This window comes from Pseudorasbora parva, chromosome 14 (genome assembly GCF_024679245.1).
Source record: "Pseudorasbora parva isolate DD20220531a chromosome 14, ASM2467924v1, whole genome shotgun sequence".
Lineage (NCBI taxonomy): Eukaryota > Metazoa > Chordata > Actinopteri > Cypriniformes > Gobionidae > Pseudorasbora > Pseudorasbora parva.
The window spans coordinates 29,764,788-29,790,073 of NC_090185.1; the positions used below are offsets into that span (position 1 = coordinate 29,764,788).

The following is a 25,286-nucleotide window of genomic DNA, read 5'->3' on the forward strand; positions in this document are numbered from 1 at the left end:
ATATTGAGCACAGTACCCATTAGATGCCAGCAAAGCTCCACTACTACACACAGTGGTTGGATTTACATTTATTAATTTTGCAGACACTTTTCTCCAAAGCGACTTACAACTGAGGAATACAGAATTGTGATATGCATTACAGATTTTCTCTCTCAAATATTAAAAGCACACACACAAACATTTTTACACACGTGCAAAAAAAAAAAAAAAAAAAAAAAAAAAAAAATGAAGTGCATGTATATAAGGTCTCATTTTTAATGCATCTCTACCTCACACAATTTCCTGTTTAAGTATGGGTGCCATCATATATTGATTCATGATGTATTTAAAGTACTAATGTAATTTTTTTTTATATTTTTCCTCAGATGATGCATCAATGGGCGTCAGTGATGCAGTGGTCTTGCACCCAAAAAATTTAATTATCTGTGAATAAAAGGATCAAATATGTTCATAACATAAAGTGCCTCTTCAGAATATTTGAACCAAATTGCTCAATTCATATGGATTAGTTTTACGATTTTTTATGAACTCTTTTTAGCGTCAAAATGATAGTTATGTAGCTGTCAACGGCAGGACAGATATCACTCAGATTTTATTACAAAATATCTTTATTTGTGTTCTGAATGTAAACAAAAGTCTTACTGGTTTGGAACGACATGAGGTTGAGTAAATTAAATAGATTTTTTTTTTTTTTGGGGGGGGGGGGGGGGTGAACTAACCCTTTAAATTTGAAAGAAGTTTAAATAAATGTTTAAACTAGGGCCGGGACTTTAACGCGTTAATTAAGATGAATTAATTACGGTTTTGTTAACTAGGCAAAAAATAAATAACATAATTTAAACCACACTTATTTTTGCACCACGGAACGTTTTTCAATTAATGAGTTTCGACGGACCGATTATACTGGAGCACCAACTAGCGTTCTTGACTTCCGACAACAACAAACCACAGTGAACATGAACGAAGAAGCTGACGAGACCGCTTTGCTTGGCCCCGTGGATGGGAAATTTTGTTTTAAAAAACGAAAGGATGGAAGCGTCGACAAGAGCATGGTTGTGTGCAAGCTATGCAACAAGGAATTTGCGTATCACCACCGCAGCACATCGAGCCTCAAATATCACAAATATGCTAACGTTAGGTATTGCTACATTTAATGGCAAACATTGCACTGGTCTGCTGGACTGAAATAAATAAACAATATTTTGTTGATTAAGCTTATGTATTCAGTCATTATTCAATGGTATACTAAAATCCATGTGAAAAATTACTTCTCTCTTTTCTCAGGTGAAATAAAATATGCAATTAAAATGCGATTAATTTCGATTAAATAATAACAAAGCCTCTAATTAATTAGATTTATTTTTAAATCGAGTCCCGGCCCTAGTTTAAACGTATGAAACCTGTACATTAGTAGTCTTTTAATTAGGCTCTTGGCCAAATAAAATGTGGTCAGAGTCTGACTTTCTGTATGAGTTGTGGCTTTGTTCTGAAGGACATTAACATGTCATTAAGCATTTCAAATGTTTTGTAAAAATTTAATACATATATTTACAGTTGTGCATGACTGGAGTGTTTGCTTGTTTTTTGTACACATTCTTTTTTCTTATTTAAACACTAAGCTGCCGTCGGGACAGTTGTTAATTTTATAGTTTATTGCATCTTCTAAAAGATGATCAACATTAAATATATACATGCAAATCTTTTGCTCTCCTTTGCAGAAGTGTAAGCAGTAGCTCAAAGAAAGTGTTAAAGCTAAGCTCAGTAAACTACCATCACTTCCCATGAATTGGCCACTTGGCAAAAAAATTACTCATATAATTTTATGATTTTCAAGACATAGTTTACCGGTGACATCATGATTGACAGCTGAGACTGGTGGCTTCTCTACCACTGTCTTTGTCTCTTGAGGTTGTTCCAGAGGCATAAAACGAGTCTGGTCTAAATCTCTGTCTCTTGATGTTTTACATTTTTTCTAGAATAGCAACATACACCTACAAGAGAAGAGAATTATGGTCATATTTTACAGATTAAATTAAATGATATTAAAGAACAGAACTCACCAATGACCACAATGACCAGAACACCATGCATCAGACCAGATATGAAGATAATAATCATCCATGGGCTCTGAATCTGGTCAGTATGATTCCGCTCAATATACTTCACCACAGTGTGATTCTGACACTCGGGCAGTTTAGTTGGTTCTGTAAAAACAGCCATAGACTACATTTCAACAACTAAAGCACTGATCATCCATATGACCTGATCACTGAATGCTCACTCACCGATGAAGTGAAGTGTGTTGCCGGCGCTGAATTTTGGAGGGGCTTCAGTGGTCATGCAGTAATAAATGCCTAACTCGTCAACAGTGACATTTATTATGAATAGACTACGTTTAGGTTGCACTGAATATTTGGGTCTGAATTTTAAATCAAAGTAAAAAGGAGTTGGTGAAGTTGAAAATAACCTCAATATCATAACTGGACGATTTGGTGGTTTCAGTCGCATCCAATAAATCTCTTTTTCATCAAGATCACAGTTTATAGTCACATTTTGTCCCAAATTTGTATGTTCTGTTAACATTTCTACAGATTGACACCATACTAGTAGACCTACGAGAAATAAATAAATAAATATATGAACATACATAGTAATACAAAAAATAGGATTCTTAGGAAACATTCTATATTCGATTGAGTTCTTTAAATCAATCAAAATATCAACAAAAAACAACAACACTTACATATTAGATGCTGTATAATCTTTGTGTTGTTTCCACACCTAAAAGGCATTAACATGATGACATTTGGTTGCTTTCAAAAAGGCTCTAAGATGGAACGGTATTGAGGAATTTTATACTACATTTCAAGGAAGTGATACTCAAAACCCACCAACGCCTAATGTGAGATCATCATCTTAAAAGGGACATTTTTAATAATACTTAAGAATTTGTGACACAACACAACCAAATACAGAAACACTGCAAATACTCACAACTAGGGCTGGACGATAAAACGATAACGATAATTATCACCATATAATTTTAAATAAAGCGATATCAGTTCGATAAATTCTCGATGTAATAATTACGCGCTATATATGCGTAATGCTGTGCATGCGTATTGCAGACCGGGCTTCTGGGTGCTGCACGCGGTGTTGTTTACAGTCACAGTGACTGACAGGCTTGGAGGATCAGAGTGAAGTGGAGCAAGAAAATGAGAGAGAGTGAAGAAAATGCAGCGCTCACGACCAGCTCGGAAGACACAGATATCGTTGACAAGTTAGTTCACTCAACTTCAGTGGTTTGGTACGGAGCACCTTACATGTAAGAAAAAAAACTTAAATAGTGCACGATTTACTATTTTGTTCCCTCAATTTATAAATCGTGCGCACGTTATACTAATTCATTTCCTTGATTTATAAATTGTGCGCACGTCTTAGTAAATTGACGGATCGAATTAGTTAAAGGTGTGCATGATTTAGCAAATCGAGGGAAAGAATTAGTAAAACGTGCGCACTATTAATAAATCAAGGGAACGAAATAGTACAACGTACGCACGATTTATAAATCGAGGGAACTAAATAGGAAATCGTGCCGACTACACTGTAAAAGATAAGTTAGTAAGTTATGACAACATATGTTTTTCCATTGTTTTGACTCATCAAAATAAGTTAAAAAATGTTAAACTTTTTTTTATTAGTTATACAAGATGTAACTCATTTTTTAAAGTCAGTTTAACATAATTTAAGTTTAAATAACTTAAACATCCAAGTCGATTGTACTGCAAAAGTTAAAAATTTGACTTTTTTTACAGTGTAGTTTTTTTACTGCATGACCTGTGCGGGGCTCCGTAGTTTGGAGATATTTTGGCGATCCCATCAGACATAAAAGAGAGCGACATATGTGCACTGTTTATCATAGGTTCACCACATGGAATTTAATTAATAACTTATCTTCGAAGTTCTTCCATATAACATTGAGCCCAAGACAGCGGTAAACAGGCTTGTGCAAAATTCTGAATTTCAGAATTGGCCTCCATTCAATTCATCAATTGGAATTTGAATTGACTCCGCTCCGCAGGAAGTTTAATTTGAATTTGAATGACATTAAGTAAAATTAAATTCATGACAATTCAACGAAACTCCAGTCACACAACAGAAAGAATGTGTTGAATCTCACATACATTCAGTGTTAGGAAGGTTACTTTGGAAATGTAATTGCTTATTGTTATACGTTACCCATTATAAATGTGGTTTGGATTACTTTATAAATGCTAAAGGAAAACAATTTCCTTTTAATATGATAAGTAACTAACTGAATTACACATTTTACCTCAGTAATTACAAACAATTACATTAATTTTGTAATTTAATAACACAATTTCATTACACGCATCTACACTGTAAAAAATGATGGTTTGGTAACATTGAACAATTGAACAAAAGGTTGAACAATTATTGTGTATTGTTCTTATATTTTACCTTTATTCCACACCGCTGTCTCCACTGTCCTTTGAACGGCTCATTTGCTTCCTGCTTCTATGAAGCCCATCCCTCCGAAAAACGCAATGATTTTAGATTGTTTAGATGGTCAAATGTAGTTCCATGTATTTTTATTGGTGAAGTGCCAAGCACAGGTTGCCGGAAACACCTCGCCTCTCAACATTACGGGCAGAAGTCACATCTGCGGAGACTAGCAAGGGTTTATGATGTCACCAACCTTTACTTTACCCCCTTTACTTTCAGTGGAGCAAACTCTCTCCAGAAGTTCAGTGAGGATCTCTGAATGATCCAATGTTGACCTAAATGACTAATGATGATAAATAGAATCCACCTGTGTGTAATCAAGTCTCCATATAAATGCACCTGCACTGTGATAGTCTCAGAGGTCCGTTTAAAGCCCAGAGAGCATCATGAAGAACAAGGAACACACCAGGCAGGTCCGAGATACTGTTGTGGAGGTTTCCCAAGCTTTAAACATCCCAAGGAGCACTGTGCAAGTGATAATATTGAAATGGAAATGATCAGAGATGCAGCCAAGAGGCCCATGATCACACTGGATGTATTTCTTAAAATTGTCCATAAAAAGTTTTGTTTAAAGTTTGCCACAAACCACCTGGGAGACACACCAAACATGTGGAAGAAGGTGCTCTGGTCAGATGAAACCAAAATTGAACTTTTTGGCAACAATGCAAAACGTTATGTTTGGCGTAAAAGCAACACAGCTCATCACCCTGAACACACCATCCCCACTGTCAAACATGGTGGTGGCAAAATCATGGTGTGGGCCTGCTTTTCTTCAGCAGGGACAGGGAAGATGGTTAAAATTGATGGGAAGATGGATGAAGCCAAATACAGGACCATTCTGGAAGAAAACCTGATGGAGTCTGCAAAAGACCTGAGACTGGGACGGAGATTTGTCTTCCAACAAGACATCGATCCAAAACATAAAGCAAAATCTACAATGGAATGGTTCAAAAATAAACATATCCAGTGTGGCAAGGGGGGCGTGGCTCAGCGAGGTCTGCAGCGAGAGAGAGAGCCGCGGGACGAGCGGTAAGTGAGTGGGTTGGACGCAGATTGATAACACCTGTATCTTGTTCCAGTAATGGGTGTGGGGAGAGGATAAAACGCCTGTGGAATTGGAAGCATGGGAGAGAGAGAGGGACTGCTGACGCGCCACCCAAGAGACCCTGAGTAAACCTGGAAACGGAAGTGAGACCGCAACCCGGAAGTGATCTGAGACTGAGAAAGACACACGTTGAAGTGTACATTGTTTTGAGTTTATTGACAAATAAAGTAAAGCGTCAGCAGTCAGAACTTGTTACATCCAGGTGTTAGAATGGCCAAGTCAAAGTCCAGACCTGAATCCAATCGAGAATCTGTGGAAAGAACTGAAAACTGCTGTCCACAAACGCTCTCCATCGAACCTCACTGAGCTCGAGCTGTTCTGCAAGGAGTAATGGGAAAAAAATATCAGTCTCTCAATGTGCAAATCTGATAGAGACATACCCCAAGCGACTTACAGCTGTAATCGTAACAAAAGGTGGCGCTTTTTTGATTTGTTAAAAAAGTTTGAAATATCTAATAAATTTCATTTCACTTCATGATTGTGTCCCATTTGTTGATTCTTCACAAAAAAAAAAAAATACAGTTTCATATCATTATGTTTAAAGCCTGAAATGTGGCAAAAGGTGGCAAAGTTCAAGGGGGCCGAATGCTTTCGCAAGGCACTTTATATTTTGCAGGGTAGTCCCGAATTAAACATCCCCATCTGACTAACAGGAACCGTATGAGAATATTCTGGTAATGTTCCAAATGTCTTTTTTTGTAACGTTACTGTGACCATAAAAAAAATCCCAAAGTCATAAAAGAAACCTTGAACTGCAGCACTTTAATAACTAAAAGAGGACATTTTAGGAACTTCCCTAATGATATATAATTTTGGGATTTTTATCACATTTAGGGAACTTTTAGGAACCGTTGTGCAAGGTCATGAAAACATCTCCTTGTACATGGGTAGTATGTTTACATAGCATTTATTTTAAAATGTTATGCTTTAAGCCCTATGTGAAGACTGTTTTTATTGTTTGTCAGCACACTCATTACATACACTTATTATGTATTTACATTCACTATCTTTTTTATTGACTAGTGCTGTCTACTGATAATTCATAATGATGTTAGACTCAGCAATACCCTCTCCTCCATTTATTTTGAGCAGTAGGTTTATATAAAATATACAATATAAAATTAATGTATAACTATATAAAATTATCAAAAACACATGTATTGGCAACTCATTCTCACTCCCTAGGCGTACAAATCTGAAGCATGGTCAAGTGCCTTCTGCGTCACAACGAAGACGCTAAAGGTGCCCCTTGGCGTCATTTTTCTACGCGCTGGGTGCTCCATTCATTTTAATGAGAAACCTTTGGCGTCATACACAGACGCACTGGGTATGGGAATGTTATCGTCATGGGGAAATTTATTTTTTGATTTATTTATTGAAATTATTTATTGGTTTATAATTTTTCCATTATGACATGTTGGAGTGTGATTCTCAATTTAATCAGCAAGCATAATTTAATTTACATTTATTTTATTTAGGCTATTCAGACACGTTTTAACATGTAACCCAACCCCACCCCATCCCTAAACTTACCCATTTGTGTGAACATGATATAAAACACAGGATATAACATACGACTGCATCCACGAGTTATTCAAAAAAGTTAAATAATCTAAGTTTTCCGAGGCCAAACGATTGATTTGCATTAAGAAAATCCCCAAAAGCAATCAGCATCTCCATCCGCCGAAGACCATGAACACATCAAATTTCAAATATTGCTGCCCGTTACGTCAGATTTCATAGTGAAATTGCATTGGCTCTCATATGTCTCGTGACCAATTGCGTCATTACGTCAGCATTGATTGTAAAATGTCATTGGCTCTCGTGTGTCTTGTGACCGATTGCGTCATGTTCAGGAGTCTTTTGAATCATTTGAATGAGATGAATGAATGAGTTCGTTCACGGGGCAGCGGGATCATCATTTCAGAGACTAAAACATCAAGATCAATTCTATTCTTCACATGAAGACATCGTATGACTTCAGAAGACTTGGAATGCAGCATGAGTTCATACTTTTATACTGTTTTTGGTCAGTTTTTGCAATAAATACTTGTGACTGTACATTTATTTGCGTGTTATATGTTTTATATTGTTAAGCTGTGGGTAGGTTTAGGGTAGGAGTTGGGTTAGTTGCTCCAAAATATAAAAGTAGCCTTTAAATATTAATAACATCATGTCTGCTTTTACTAACGCAAAGAATTAAATGCATCTGTGTATGACGCCAAAGGTTTCTCATTGAAATGAATGGAGCACCCAGCGCGTCGAAAAATGACGCCTAGGGGCAGCTTTAGCGTCTTCGTTGTAACGTGGAAAGCACTTGACCATGCTTCGGATTTTGACGCCTTGGAAGTGAGAATGGTATTGGTCATACTTTTTACGTTTAATATTTAAGTTCATAAAAAATGCAGGTAATTGTATTACTTTTACCCAAGTAAAATTGAAAACGAGTACTTCAAACTTATTTTATTAGGTTATCTGTACTTTTACTCAATAGGCTACTTGGTTTGTATACTTAATTCACCACTGAGTATAGGTACTTGAAATAATCTTAATTTTAATGCATCTTGGAATACATTTTCAGTCAAATTAAAACATAAACATATATTATAATTATAAAAACATCTTTCAATTTATGAATAACAGAAAAATAACATTGTTTAAAAGTTTAATGTGACATTTCTGCCACCCATTGGTTTATTTAGTCAGTTTAATATAAGCTGTAGATATGATAATGTATTGTTATCTTAAAAGTTAAGACTCTCAGGTTTATAAATAAACAGCTGGAGCCATTCATCAATGGAAGCCCGTGCAATGCATCCATTACAATTAAACATTTGCACTGCATGATCAGTCAGCCAGCAGCTATATCACTCTGTAGCCCAAGACCTGGTACCTGGTATCAGTACCTGGATAAGAGAGCAGCTGGGAAAACTAGGTAGCTGCTGGAAGAGGTGTTAGTGAGGCCACCCTGTGGTCTGTGTGGGTCCTAATGCCCCCGTATAATGATGGGGGACACTGTACTGTCAAAGAGCATGAGCCTTTAGATGAGACGTTAAACCGAGGTCCTGACTCTCTGTGGTCATTAAAAATTACTCTTCTCGTAAAAGAGTAGGGGTGTAACCCCGGTGTCCTGGCAAAATTCCCTCGATTGGCCCTTACTAATCTTGACCTCCTAATTAATCATCATCCACTGAATTGGCTCTATCACCCTCTCCACCTATCGCTGGTGTGTGGTAAGTGCACTGGCGCCGTTGAACCGTGGCTGCCGTCACATCATCCAAGTGAAACATCCTCCCTCACATCTCCCCCACCCCTCTATTGATGGAAATGACAGGGTAAGGGGGAGACGTGAGGGAGGATTTTTCAGCCGGGACTGCGCCGAGTCGAAGTACTTTTAGAAGTGCTATTCCGCCATACATTATAGTTCTCCTTTTTTATCCGCTTAGAAAAGTGCCACGTTTTATTTTATGTCATCATACTTAATCGTTCAACTATTTGTGTAACTGTATTTAAATAGGGAAAACGTGGAGGTGTTTGGTCGCTTCTAGCTTGATCTCTTTTTGGTACCATAGTGAATGAACTGGGCTTAGTGGGCTAAGCTTAATGCTATCAGATCATCACCAGGCGTCAGAGTGATTAAGTGCACGCGCTGAGACGAGAGAGGTACAGGTCCTTCTCAAATATTAGCATATTGTGATAAAGTTCATTATTTTCCATAATGTAATGATAAAAATTTAACTTTCATATATTTTAGATTCATTGCACACCAACTGAAATATTTCAGGTCTTTTATTGTTTTAATACTGATGATTTTGGCATACAGCTCATGAAAACCCAAAATTCCTGTCTCAAAAAATTAGCATATAATGAAAAGGTTCTCTAAACGAGCAAATAACCTAATCATCTGAATCAACTAATTAACTCTAAACACCTGCAAAAGATTCCTGAGGCTTTTAAAAACTCCCAGCCTGGTTCATTACTCAAAACCGCAATCATGAGTAAGACTGCCGACCTGACTGCTGTCCAGAAGGCCATCATTGACACCCTCAAGCGAGAGGGTAAGACACAGAAAGAAATTTTTGAACGAATAGGCTGTTCCCAGAGTGCTGTATCAAGGCACCTCAGTGGAAAGTCTGTGGTAAGGAAAAAGTGTGGCAAAAAACGCTGCAGAACGAGAAGAGGTGACCGGACCCTGAGGATGATTGTGGAGAAGGACCCATTCCAGACCTTGGGGGACCTGCGGAAGCAGTGGGTCTGGAGTAGAAACATCCAGAGCCACCGTGCACAGGCGTGTGCAGGAAATGGGCTACAGGTGTCACATTCCCCAGGTCAAGTCACTTTTGGGCTACAGAGAAGCAGCACTGGACTGTTGCTCGGTGGTCCAAAGTTCTTTCTTCGGATTAAAGCAAATTTTGCATGTCATTCGGAAATCAAGGCGCCAGAGTCTGGAGGAAGACTGGGGAGAAGGAAATGCCAAAATGCCTGAAGTCAAGTACCCACAGTCAGTGATGGTCTGGGGTGCCATGTCAGCTGCTGGTGTTGGTCCACTGTGTTTTATCAAGGGCAGGGTCAATGCAGCTAGCTATCAGGAGATTTTGGAGCACTTCATGCTTCCATCTGTTGAAAAGCTTTATGGAGATGAAGATTTGGTTTTTCAGCACGACCTGGCACCTGCTCACAGTGCCAAAACCACTGGTAAATGGTTTACTGACCATGGTATTACTGTGCTCAATTGGCCTGCCAACTCTCCTGACCTGAACCCCATAGAGAATCTGTGGGATATTGTGAAGAGAAAGTTGAGAGACGCAAGACCCAACACTCTGGATGAGCTTAAGGCCGCTATCGAAGCATCCTGGGCCTCCATAACACCTCAGCAGTGCCACAGGCTGATCGCCTCCATGCCACGCCGCATTGAAGCAGTCATTTCTGCAAAAGGATTCCCGACCAAGTATTGAGTGCATAACTGAACATAATTATTTGAAGGTTGACCTTTTTGAATTAAAAACACTTTTATTTTATTGATTCAATATGCAATATTTTTGAGATAGGAATTTTGGGTTTTCATGAGCTGTATGCAAATCATCAGTATTAAAACAATAAAAGACCTGAAATATTTCAGTTGGTGTGCAATGAATTTAAAATATATGAAAGTTTAATTTTTATCATTACATTATGGAAAATAATGTCTCCCTTTAATCAGTGCCATTCTGTTGTCGTTGATGCATGCTCTGTTCTTCAGAGATTTCTCAGAGATTTAGCTGCCCCCCCACCCCCAGTTTAAAAAAAGAGTTTGTCAACAGAAGCTGCTGCTGTTCCCAGTCTTTGCTTTTCATGGAGCTCATGATAAGGATGGAGAATCTAGAACAAAGCCATGTCACCAAATGTAAATGTAGCAAAATATGCCAATAAAAACTTGACAAAGTTTGTCTATTGTGTTTTTGACTTAAGTGGACCTGACTGAAATAATGTCAACAAATGAGACTTTGAAACTTGTACAGTCCCTGACAAAAGTCTTGTCGCTTGTGTACAAATTGACCTAAAGTGCCGCTGAAATATATTTCTAATCAAGATTTTTTTTACAAGAAATGGCTCATTTTAATCCCACCAGCTTTTGTGATAATGTTTCAGTGAAAAACTAAACTTTCAAAAAGTATTCTAATATTCACAGCTTGGTAAAGCCCATTGAGTCAATTTTTGCAAAGACATAAGTGTTGTCACCTTGTCATATGAGCTTCACCTGTGACTAATAATGGATCAATAAGGTCTCAAGTGTGTATAAAAAGAACCCCAGTACACTAGACCTTCACATCAACTGCAACTAGACCTCTGCAAACATGCCTAAGATTCACCCAGAGACTAAAGTTTTGATTATCATGAGGCTGAAGACCAGATCCACTGCTGATGTGGCAGACACCTTCAATGTGTCTCAGCGTCAAGTACAGAGGATAAAAAAAAGATTTGAAGAGACTGGAGACGTTTTTGACAAGCCCAGGTCAGGCAGACCCCGCAAGACAACTGCTCGAGAGGACCGTGTGTTGGCTCCAAATCCAAGGCCAGCCCATTTTCCACTGCAGCAGAGCTCCACGAGACCTGGTCACCTGAAGTCCCTGTGTCAACCAGAACAGTTTGTCGGATTCTGTCTCGAAATGGCCTCCATGGTCGAATCAGTGCCCAGAAGCCAGCACTAAACAAAAGACAATTGAAAAACCGTGTGGCATTTGCCAAGGCCCACAGCCTGCTAAAAGGATGGACGCTGGAAAAGTGGCAGAAGGTGGATTTTTCTGATGAAACTTCTGTTGAATTACACCACAGTCGCTGCAAATATTGCAGGAGACCTACTGGTGCCTGAATGGATCCGAGATTCACCCAGAATGGTGGCGGAAAAATCATGGTCTGGGGTTACATATCAAATCATATCAAAATATCAAAACGGAAATGACGTAGGTACACGCACACGCTGAGCTATGCTGAGCCATGCTCCCACAACTTAGCTTGCATTAATTACATAAATTCAAATTATGCTTTGACTGAACTTCATTTAAAACAGAAGAAACTTTACCATCCGGCTAAATCATGCCTCCAAAAGTTGGAAAGAACAAAGTTGATCAGGGAGTTACAAGTCCTGACGACGGAGGAGAAGTGCTGACATTGGCGTCAATAGCTACCTTATTAGAAGAGAACCGAAAAGCCCTTACAGCTGATTTGAACGCCACTATGGAGAAACTTGAAAAAAAGCTTGATTGTATTCAAATTACGGTGACGGATCACGTTGTGAAGATCGGAGAGCTTGAATTGAATGCTAACTTGCAGGACGAACGCCTGCTAGCTCTGGAAACTACATGTACCAAGCTAACTGAGAGCAACGCTAAACTTGTTGCTAAAGTAATTGATCTTGAATCTCGTAGTCGGCGCAAGAACATCAAAGTGCTTGGTCTACCGGAATCTATTGAGGGGTACAATCCCACTACTTTCTTTTCGAAGATGCTGGCTGAGATCTTCGGCGAAAAAACTCTTAACTCACCACCAGAATGCGACAGAGCTCGCCGATCCCTCGCTAGGAAACCACAGCCGGGTCAGCGGCCGAGACCGGTTATCATCCGCCTTCATAATTTCCAGGTAAAGGAAAAAATAATGCGGGAAGCACGGTTAATGAGAGGGAAGTTAAAGTACCGGGATAACCTGATCTCCATATATGAGGATTACGCTCCGGAGGTTTTCGAACAACGACAACAATACCGAGAGGTAATGACTGAACTATATAAACTTGAACTTAAACCAGCCCTGCTGTTCCCTGCCAGGCTCACCATTAAACTGAAAGAGGGAGGCAGGAAAGGATTTACATCAGTCGCAGAAGCTAAAGATTATATAGCATCTTTTCGTCAAACTAACACTATTCGCTAATCATTATGCACGATTGCATCTGACTGTCCCGGGAGCGTGTGTGTAAGCATATCTTCGAATTACAGTCGTATGTTTCACCAGACTGTTAAGCAAAGAATTGATGACTACGGGCTTGATTCTGATTTATGACGTTCAAAGACTTTACTATTGAGACATATTTTCCAGAGGTAATTTACTCTTCCCCTATCATGTGTTCTGTTATCTCAATTTATGCATCTCAAAAAGGGGAGAGCAATTTTTGTTTTCTTCTTAAGTATAGTCTAATGTTGTATTTCTCAGATTATAAAATTGCTGGCCCTAATTTATTTTCTTATAAGCTTTCAATATAATGTTGTGGGTAGAGAGCTAGTTTAGTTTACTATAGCAGAAGATTAACGTTTTCTGTGTAAACATGTACGTGTATGTATGTATGGGTTTTGTGTGTATATGTTATTTTTATTTTTATATGATCCCAGCAAACTTTTTGACTAATCAATTTAAATACGATTCTATCTTTTCATATGGCCTTTGATGAGTTGAATTATGATGGAGAGGATGTAAAACATTGTATCGATTTAGACAATCATTTAAATTGCAGATATTTCACTCCTGAACAATTACAAAGCTTAAATAGTACAAACAGTTGCTCATTTCTGCACCTTAACATTAGAAGCTTGTGTAAACACCATGAAGAATTAGCTACTTTACTTTCTAATTCTGACTGTAGCTTTGATGTTATTGCTTGCAGTGAAACTTGGCTTAATGATAGGACCTTTACTGATATTCTTAACCTAGATGGATATAAGCTCATTATTAAAAATAGGCTTGGCCGTACCGGTGGTGGTGTTTGTTTATATGTTCACTCCAGATATCAAATTAATGTTTGTGATGACATTGTCTTAGATGACAATCATTCGGATTCACTTTTTGTGGAGATAAATCTCACTAATGCAAAAAAAAAAATTATAGTAGGAGTGATTTATCGCCCCCCTGACTCTGACCTTGATGTTTTCGAGGGTAAACTGGAGGACATATTATTCTCCATAAACAAAAAAAACAAAGATTGTGTCATACTTGGGGACTTCAATATTGATGTCTCCAAAGATGATGTTGTAAAAAGAGACTTTGTAAATACCCTGCATTCATTTTCTTTTTTTTGTACCATAAATCAATTTACCAGAGTAACGCCCTCCACTAGGACAGTTATTGACAATATCATCACAAATATTCGAAATACTAGATTAGAATCTGGAGTCGTGTTATCTGACATTACTGACCATTTTCCGATTGTATTGTTTCTAGATATTGCAAATAAGAATGAATTACCATGGCGAAAAACAAAAATTAAAGTACTAAATGAGAGAACCCTGAAACTACTGGGTGAAAATTTACAGGCTAAAACATGGAAAGCAGTCTATGACTGCAACAATCCTGATACTGCTTATGACAACTTGATAAACGAAATTACAAACTCTATTTGTTCTACTATCCCTGAAAAGAACGCCGGACGTCGCGCGACTGGTCTTAAACCTTGGCTCACAAAGGGTATTTTAAAATCTATTACCCATAAAAATAAGCTTTATAAACGTTTCTTAAAATACCCAAGTGTTATGAACAAGGATGTATATACTAGTTACAGGAATAAACTCACTAATATAATAAGGAAAAGTAAAAATAGTCACTATACATATCTCATAAAAGCATCACAGGGTGACTCTAAGAAGTCCTGGAAAGTGCTAAATGAAGTCCTTAACAAGAGCAAAAACAACATTGTGCTTCCTAATGCTGGGGACTTACCCTCAAATTTGGATAATAAATTTACGCACGACATTAATTTAGCAAATAATTTTAATAATTACTTTAACTCTATTGGGGAAAAACTCTCTAACAAAATAGTTCAACCCCAGGGTATCACTTTCGATCATTATTTACGGGGCTCTTATGCACATTCTTTTTTTATGAAACCAACTAATTGTGATGAAGTCTATAAAATAATTACAAATTTACGAAGTTCGTACACTACTGGTGAGGATGGAATTTGTAGTAAAATTCTGAAAGCCATAGCATTTGATATCATGGAGCCATTGACTTACTGTATTAATCTCTCTCTGCTAGTTGGAATTGTACCAAAAAGGACAAAAATTGCCAGAATGATACCAGTGTTCAAATCTGGGGATAAAAATGATATGTGCAATTATCGTCCTATATCAATCTTGCCCACAATTTCTAAGGTTTTAGAGAGAGTAGTGTACAGTAGGCTATATGGCTATCTGGATAAATTAAACATTATTGCTTCTTCTCAATATGGTTTTAGAAGAAAAAGAACTACATGCATGGCGGTACTCGATCTGATCGAAAAGATCAATGATGCTTTTGATAAAGGCGATAGCGGTATTGGTATTTTTTTAGATTTATCTAAGGCATTTGATACTATTGATTTTGACATCTTATTGAATAAATTGCACCATTATGGAGTTAGAGGATTAGCCCTTAGCTGGTTCAGAAGTTATTTGTTTGGTAGACAGCAGTATGTAAGTATCAATGAACAAATTTCAGTAAGTAAACCCATTAAATGTGGAGTTCCTCAGGGATCCATTTTGGGCCCTCTTCTTTTTTTAATATATATAAATGATTTTGAAAATTCCACAATAGCTTTACACAAGGTTTTATTTGCTGATGACACAAACTTATTTATGTCACATAAGAGTCCAGATGAAATGGAAGAAATAATAAATAGAGAGCTAAGAAATGTTGCTATCTGGTTTCGGTGCAGTAAATTATCTCTTAACATAAACAAGACAAACTACATCGTATTTCATTCCAAACAAAATAAATTGGGAAATAAGCATTTCTGTCTTAAAATAAATGAACAAATTATTGAAAGAGTAAATACCACTAAATTTCTCGGAATCTTTATTGATGAATGTCTACAATTTATATGTCATATTGATCAGTTAATAAAAAAATTATCAAAATACGTTGGTTTATTTTTTAAAATAAGAAATTTTCTCCCACAGTCAGCACTTGTCGTCTTATATAAAACCTTGTTTGAGTCCCATATAAACTATTGCAACGTCATATGGTGTAACACTTTTACTAGTTACTTGAAAAAAATACAGTCTTTACAGAAAAAATTAATACGGGTATTAACATGGTCTGAGCAAAATAGCCCTTCGCGTCCATTGTTTTATCGCCTTGGTCTATTAAGACTTACGGAATATAATACTTTTCATAATGCCTGTATGATATTCCAGGTTGTTCATAAGTTAAATTACAGGTTGTGTGAACTTGTCCCAATTAGCCGACCCCAGCATACATATCACACAAGGGAAAAACATTTAATTACTGGTAAAATACGACGATTGAAATGTACGAGCCTGAGTGCTGTCTGTAGAGGTCCACAGATTTGGAACGAGCTTGAGGAGAACCTTAAATTGTTGCATTCTTTCTCCGTTTTCAAGAAAAACCTTAAGGAAAAACTGCTTTTAACATATACTTTTTGATTATTTTGAAAGTGTTACATTTGTGCTGGGATCGTCTGTTTGTTGTAGTGTTTGTTTTGTTGTATTTATTTTTATTTGTGTTTATGGATTGAGCTTCTGTTCTTGTATGTTATATGTTGTATGGTGTTATTGGGCCCCCTCCTAAAAGCTTTCAGTAGCTTCTTTGGGGTTTCCCCTTTTTACACACAATAACCTGTCTGTAACTATTGTTAATTTTGTCTTTAAAATGATGATGTGTGTGAAAAAAAAAAAAAAAAAAAAAAAAAATAAATAAATAAATAAATAAAAAATAAAAAAATAAAAAAAATACATATCCAGTATGGGGGTGTGCGAGAGATCTGCAGGATGGAAGGCAACATCAATAGTTTAAAATACCAAGAAATCTTAGCTACCTCTTATATTCCCAACCATAAAAGAGGCCAAATTCTGCAGCAGGACGGTGCTCCATCGCATACTTCCATCTCCACATCAAAGTTCCTCAAGGCGCAGAAGATCAAGATGCTCCAGGATTGGCCAGCCCAGTCACCAGACATGAACATCATTGAGCATATGTGGGGTAGGATGAAAGAGGATGGATGGAAGACGAAACCAAAGAATATTGATGAACTATGGGAGGCATGCAAGACTGCTTTCTTAGCTATTCCTAATGACTTCAATAAATTGTATAAATCCTTGCCAAGCCGCATGGATGCAGTCCTTCAAGCTCATGAAAGTCATACAAGATATTAAATTTGGATCTCGCAGCACCACAACTTAATTTGCTGACATATTTTTGTATTTAAATTTGTTCAATTTCTGTATAGGCGACAAAACTTTGTCTTGCCAAAATTTGACCTTTCTTGTCTTGATTAAATGATAAATATTTTTTCTATGAAAATTATTTATTTCAGTGCATTAAACATCATTTGGGAGGGTTTTAGCTTTTTATATGAGCTTTTTCTAACACCAATTAATTAATTAAAAGTCAGGTTAATATCAGGTATTTCTAGAAAATAGATAAGCGACAAGACTTTTGTCAGGGACTGTAATGTATTAACTACATTTTTACAGTATTTATTCATTTTTGTTAGCATTGCTTTTTGAAATACCCCAGGCCTCATCCAGCATGGTCTTTAATTTAAAGTTGTCCTCTGCTGCCCTCAAGTGGCTGTAAATATAAAAGTTGTATTTCATGAGCATTAAATTATTCTTTAAAGGTGTAATTCACTAGCCTAGAAATCTAGACGCACCCTAGCGGCAGCAAATCTAATTTTCCGCAAGTGTCGTCTAGCAACTCTCAATACACTTCTGAGCTGTAAATGCCAAACTCTGGTCAGGCCAATCACATCGTGTATAGAGTCGGTGGGCGGGGCTTAACATAATGATGACCGAGTTGTGCTTGCGTGTTAATAGTAAACACAGAAACTGGCAAACGGCGGTCTTTCGAATCAGCTTTGACCGCGACTCTGGAAGACTTGGAGTTAAGCTTTTCTCTGAGAAAAGAACAAAGAACTGCACTGAAGTCATTCTTAAAAAGGGAAGATGTGTTCAGAGTTTTGCTGACCCAATACAGGGAAAGTTAAATCTGTCAACAAGCTCTGCTTCACCTTCGTTGCTCTGGTTGGTTGTAGCGCTATCCTATCGCGTGCAGAGGGAGTTTGAAAGACAACCGTTTATCCCGCCCCTTGGATTGAGCCCTGTCTATGGTGAGTTTCCACACCAAGCATCTTGATATGGGTCTGGCTTGTCAGGCTAGTATTTCACCCACAACTAAGAACTATCTTAGGTTGCTATGGTCACACAGGTTTGTTTAAAGATTAAACTTGGCCCTAAGGAAAAAAAAGATGTTCCCTCAACACAGGATCTCAAGGCATATTCACGCTGTGTGTCCATATTGTAAGGTTTTCATTACCTCAACAAAATGTTCTCGTGGTAACGACATATGATCCTGTTCTTCACAGCCACAAAAAAACAAAGCAGCACCATAGAAATACATGTTGACTGGATCATTGCATTTAGCCAGTCTAGCTTTTATACATTGTCATCAAACCATAAGTCAAAAAAATATCAATTGCAGCCTCTTGAGGGCAGCAGAGGAAACATATTACACCTGTGTTTGGGTCTGTCCATGATGTGAAGTGCTGTGTAAAGTTTGAGCAGATAAAGACATCAGGTCAAACTATTGAAGAACAATCAAACTGAATGAAGGTTTTGTTTTCAATTATTCAATCTGTTACCAATCCTTCCACCCTGCCAATGGCTTCTGATGCTCTCTGTGAAAACTTCTTGAGATACTTTAGTGACAAAATTACGAACTTAAGACTTGTTGTCCGTCCCACCTCAATGTTAGCTAATCATGTCACCCGCCTCTGCATTTTTGGACTCCTTTAAACCCATCAATCTCCAGGAGTTGAAGGAAGTGATTGAGAATATTAAACCCTCTTTTTGTCCTAGTGATATTATTCACCCCAAATTTTTAAAATTAATTATTGTTTCGATTGGGCCTGGTCTGTTATCTTTTGTTAATAAGAGTCCCCAAATGGGTTCTGTTCCTGCTGACCTTAAAGTCGCTACAGTCACTCTTCTGCTCAAGAAGTCTTCTCTGGACCCCACTGTTCTTAAAAAAAAAATGTCCCATTTCTGTTTTGCCTTTTATTTAAAAAGTTTTAGAAAAAATTGTGCTTAATCAACTTCAACACTTTATGACTAGTAATTCTATTTATGAGGTTTTTCAGTCTGGTTTTAAATCCGCTCACAGCACTGAGTCTGCCCTTCTGAGAGTTGTAAATGACATCTACATCTCCACTGACTCTGGGGACTCTGTGGTTCTTATTCTCTTTTGATTTATCGGCAGCTTTTGATACCATAGACCTCTCCTTACTATTATCTAGAATAGAGTCTTGGGTAGGTCTAAAAGCAAATGCTCTGAAATGGTTTCATTCTTACCTATCTGACCTCTTCCGCCGCTCCTCTGACATGCGGCCTCCCTCGAGGCTCCATTTTAGCTCCCTCTCTATTTTCTATATGCTGCCTCTGGGCTCTATTCTAAGAAAGCATGGTGTGTCCTTTCATTTCTACGCAGATGACACTCAAATCTATTCCTGTCAAGAAAAATAATTCCACTGTGATCACCTCTCTTCTCCAATTTTTAGAGGAGGTTAAATTATGGCTAGTCCAAAACTTCCTCTTCTTAAACAGGGACAAGACAAGACTAAGGTGATTGTGTTCAGTCCCAATTGACAACACTCAGTGTATAAGAAAGTTCTAGCCCTTAACTAGAAAGTTTATCCACTTTTAGATCGACGAGGGTGCAGAACCTAGATTATTTTTTGACCAGCATTTAAAATTTGACAGACATATCTCTTCTGTCATTGGATCTAGTTTTTATCAGCTTCGTCTACTGTCTAAAATAAAATAAAAATATCTCCCCAAAAACACTCGAAATGGCTGTTCAACAAACATGTTTGTTATGTCGCGTCTAGATTACTGCAATTCTTTATATTGCGGTATATCTAAATCTCAAATTGCACGGCTTCAGCTTGTCCAAAATGATGCTGTCAGATTTCTTTTAAAGTGTCATAAATATGAACACATCACTCCTATTCTTAGATCCCTTCATTGGTTGCTGATTTGTCAGAGAATAGACTTTAAAATTCTCCTCTTCATCTATAAATCCTTTCATAACAAAGCTCCTGTCGATCTATCTAAACTCCTTCACTCCTATACTCCACCCAGAAGCCTCCATTCTTGTGATCAGGCTTTGTTGGTCGTTCCACGCGCTAGACTAAAGAGTTGAGCGTGCATTTGCGGTAACAGGGCCACGACTTTGGAATACCCTGCTGTAACGGTGGTCGCCCAACACTATAACAATTTTAACAAAACAAAAAAAATCTTCCAAGGTGAGAATCGAACCCGGGTCGCCAGCGCAGGTGGTAAAAGCGCTAACCGCTAGACCACTGTAACAATGATGCATTTTGGCCGACAACTGTTTTAAGTCGACTCGCAGTCCCAAAACCTAAAAAAAAAAAAAAAATGTATATATTAGCAAGCAATAATGTTCGGGCGCCAGACAAGTATATACTTGTCAAAGATTTACCATCGTGGACAGCAAAACAAACCATACATACAAAAAAAAAGAAAAACTACACTCACATAAATAATGAATTTAAAAAAACTTTCTTTAATAAGATTAGAAAGTATTTTTGATAACCACAATTTTCTTTAAAAAAAAAAAAAAAAAAAGAGAAGAGAAGAGAAGAGAGAAAAAAAACACTAACAAAATAAACAAGTATCCGTACTCTTTAAATCACGTTAATAATATAATTAAAGAAAATTAAAAAAAATAGTCAGACAAATCAACACTTGTTAAATCTTTGGTATGGAGTGCTGGATGTGATGTGTGAGTGTGTGTCACTGATATGTAATGATTGAATGCGTCTCTTGGGAATATAACACTGACCCAGGTTGGCAGCACGGGTGGTTAAAGCCGGGTGCACACTGTGCGATTTTGGCCACGATTTGGCCGTCTGGGACAAATTTAGCAAATCCTAAAAGATTCCTCAGATCCTAGGCTAAAATCTGACGTCTTTGGTCGTTAGTTTGACATATTCACCGGCAGCCGATTAATGAGCGCTGCGATCAGATTTTACCTCAGACGAAATTCTGGCAGTGTCAGAAGATTTGGCACACAATCCTGCAGTGTGACTTCTCCTACGACGACAGTCAAATATCTCCGTTCTTCAAGACAAACTATGACCAAAACGAGTGCTAGAGATTTCTTTGTAGCCAGCATTTCAGTCCCGCGTGTAACGCAGCTCACTGTTACCGAACGCGTCATTCATTGATGATATGAACTCCGGGTGAGTTTTCTTGCGCGCGTCCGTTTTTAGCGCGCCTTCACTATCGTGCAGTCTGACATTAATGTCAACTGAGATCTTACAGTGTGACATGGCGATCATGTTCGTACAGTCTGACAAGGGACATTCGCAAAGGATTTTGAAAAATCGCACAGTGTGCAGGACCTGACCCTGGGACATCGTCAGCGTCAGTCCGTCTTGCTCTTGTCTTTCATTCCCTCTCCACCAAGCCACCGAATTAGGAGTACGGTACACACCACGGTCCCATTCCAAACTTTGACAGAGTACTTCACACACAGGCCAATAGACAACTGTCGTGAGGCTAACCTGGTAGCCCCACCTCCTCCTCACGATGCCCGGTAATGCACACGTTCCACCCGCAATGACTGCCTCCAAAGAGAACAAGGTTACTCGTCAGTCGGACATACCCCTCAACTTTTTTAACCCGGCCCTTATATACATGTACTCATTTCATTAATTTTCCTCTCCTCCAATCCTGTCAAGAGTATGGTTTGGGAAGGAGGCGACAAAGTGAAAGTAAAATAAAAGGGGCAGTACAGATAATATTGATATTGCCACAAGGCTGGCCCCTTCATTGTCTATTTTTAAGTCCCTGTTAAAAACTTTATTTTCTTTAGTGTACATATTACCCTGATATGTTCAACTTTTAAATAGGTGGCCTTTTTTTAAAACTCTTTTCCGGTTTTATTTCTCTGTATGTTTGCTATTCTTGCTCTTCTGTAAAGTACTTTGGTCAGCCTGAGGGCTGTTGGAAATGTGCTATACAAATAAAATTGAACCTGAACTTGAACTGAATGCCTCTGTGTGTTTCAGAAAGTATGATACTTTTTTGTCCACATAAAACAACATACAAAACAATTTATGATACAAAGAGTACAAAATGATAAAACATACGATACAGAAAATATATATAAAAAGAGAAATGCAAACCTGACAAAAGAGGACAATAACACCAACACATTAACATTTAAATAACACAAAAAATCACTGTACTTTTTTACATTTTCTGCCTCGTTGTTATTATTTTATTATATTTTTTTATTGTGTGTAAACATGTCTGTCTGTAATTTAATGTTAGCAATGCTTTGGCAAAGTAAAGATTTTTCCCATGCCAATAAAGCCTTGAATCTTGAATGTATCAACATTATAATAAAGTAAAAGTACACAGTAAAACAAATGTGTGTGTGCCAATTCAAAAAGTTAAAATAATTGAAAACACAAGCAACACACAACCAAACCAACTTCTTAAACTGTGGGTTATAAACACAGTTTGAAAGGCAAATTCATGACGAGGTTGTGAGCTTTTGCTTTCTCTCTCTCTCTTAGTTTCTCTGTAGATCAGAATGAGGATGTAGAATAAGCAAAACCACAACACACACTGTACCTGCCCTCTCACTCGCTCATCTATTCTGATGACAATCGGCTCATAGTTTCTCTTTCCATCAGATCATCAGAGAATATCAGCCCAGAGTCTCTCAGCGCTTGCTCAGTCTGTCAGGATGAACACAACAGAGAGGAACTGTGAGGAAGAGCTTTATATCTTGTTGTAGAAGATTCATTTGTTAATTCATATTTGAAAAACATTTGTAAAATCCAGGCTATATTTCCCTGATGTTTTCGATACTCTGTAGGTCAGAATGAAGATGTTACTGGAAACAATAAGCTAAAGTCAAGACGAGACAGAGTATTAAAGACTCAATGACAGCAGGAATATATGAGACGTCATTCAGAGAAATGTTTGACTTGAGGATCAGGATCCAGAACACAACGCTTCCTCAGAGGAGTTTAAGAAAGAAGCTTAAGGCTCATCCTCATGTAAGTCTGAGGACATTTATTATTTCTCTGCTTGGAACATTTTTTTTGTTGTTGAAAATATCAGTTTTATATAAATATATTAACTAATATATATATATATATATTAGTTAATGGCTAACATAATTAGTTATTGGCTAGTTACCATGGTGGTTACCATAATATTATGTAATTTGCTATTAAATACTGTAAAAAATTATTTATTTATTTTTACAAGAAAACACTATTATTAGATAGCTTATGCAGTAAAAACAGTAAAAGTACATTCCCAGAAGTCATTACACATCACATCATACATATTTTTTTTTTATTATAAATAATTCTTATTTTTATCAATTTTATGTCATGTAATGTTTATTGCATTATTTAAATTACCATTATAACACTTAATGAAATATAGTTTGTCATCCTTTAAAACTGGAACAGCTGCCATTTCTTTACTGAATTTCACAAAATATCTTTTACAGTCTAGTCTAGCCATTGAAGATTATAATCTAAGCTTTAGTCGTGTCTTTTATTGATGAATTAAAGTGCAAACATGACAGAAAGATTAATGGATATACAATGACTGAGATGAGAAATATAATGATATTAATAATGATGTAAATTCAGCTGACGATCAGGAGTCTTGAATATACTGAAGTACATCTGAGAAAGAATCTGCGCATGTCTGATCAGTTCACGTCATTCTGTCCACGTCACGTCTGATGACTTTAACTTTCCGTTAAAAAAATTATATTTCACCTTAATTAAAAAAAAATTGGGTGCAATATAGTCAAATTAATGTGATAACATACTGATAATATTGGGCCACCATGATGATCAGGTATGTTTGTTGAATGCAGAACGAAACGCTGTTTAGAGATACATGTCATACCGCAGCATGCGGTTAGCTTGTTGCTTGTGTTTGGCCTGCTTTTGGTTTTCAAACGCTTTAATTAAAATAGAATTAAAAGGGAAATCTTGTGTTGGAAAGGAAAGTAAAAAAGGAAAGTGTTGTTAAGACATTACATATGAATTGGTTCATTAATTAGTTTATATGCATGGTTTATTGGCTATAACTTATTTTGAGTGGTTAGCTCTTAGCATTAGCACTTTTTGTCCATGTTCAGGACGTTTAGTTGATACTTTAATGTGTAGTGAATTCAGTGTTATCAATTGCCATATGGTAAGATGGGTAAAGATGGCCTTTAAGAACATTTACTGCCAGTATGTAACATATGTAGAGATGAATTTAGTGACATTTGTGGTCAGTAAAAAAGCTAAGTATGGGAGGGACACCCTGACCTATCTCACCATCTTACTTTTATTATGTGTGTTATGTGGAAATCAACCTCATGATTTTAGTGTTGTTTTTACCATACTTGTTGAACCAAAAAAAGCTAAATGAACTTCTTTGTTTCAGTTTCTGCAGTTGCAGCTTCATTTGTGTGTTCGCAGTGCTGATAAACAAAGGTGAGCATCTGAATAATCTATATTCTATGTCTTGTATATCTATAAGTGAACACCAGATTAAGCTCTAAGGTTCCCTTTGTAAAGGGTTTATAAAGGTGTTTGTTAATGACTAATAACTCATTTACAAATGCATTTTAATTCATTTATAAGCAGTTGTAACTGCATGAATAAAAATGGTGACTTTAACCCAATGCCTAACAAATACTGATTTTTTAAACTCACATGTTATATGCTTAATAAATGTATTTGTTAACACTTATTTAAATCAAAACCAGCAGTGTATCAAAACTGATTTCTTGTTAATGAAGATGAAATTATCAAACTTTATTTTGGGGGGGAAAAAAACTGGCAAACAATAACGATGAAAAATTAGTTATGAATATTTGAATTCCAATATTAGTTACTTGTGAAATTTAAGTGGTAAGAACTTTATTTTGGGTGAAAAAACAAGAGCACAATCATTATCTGATGAGATATTAATAATGAATTTCTTAATTCCAATATTAGTTACTTAGTAAGAACCTTAATGTAAAGTGAACACCTGTGAGCCATTTATTAATGAGAAAACCATGAATAACCTGTGAAAATAAACCTTAATGTAAAGTGAACACTTGTGAACCATTTATTAAAGAGAAAAAGATTAATAAC

At 37.0% G+C, this 25,286-nt stretch overlaps 1 long non-coding RNA gene across 1 annotated transcript; it reads right to left on the minus strand.

Moving 5' to 3' along the window:
- Positions 1 to 222: 222 nt before the first annotated feature.
- On the minus strand, positions 223 to 2,816 carry LOC137039583 (uncharacterized). The gene is made up of 4 exons (XR_010897705.1): positions 2,744 to 2,816; positions 2,286 to 2,612; positions 2,061 to 2,204; positions 223 to 1,991 (listed from the first exon to the last, which is right to left on the minus strand). It is a non-coding gene; the product is annotated as an uncharacterized lncRNA (long non-coding RNA).
- Between the last annotated feature and the right edge of the window lie 22,470 nt (positions 2,817 to 25,286).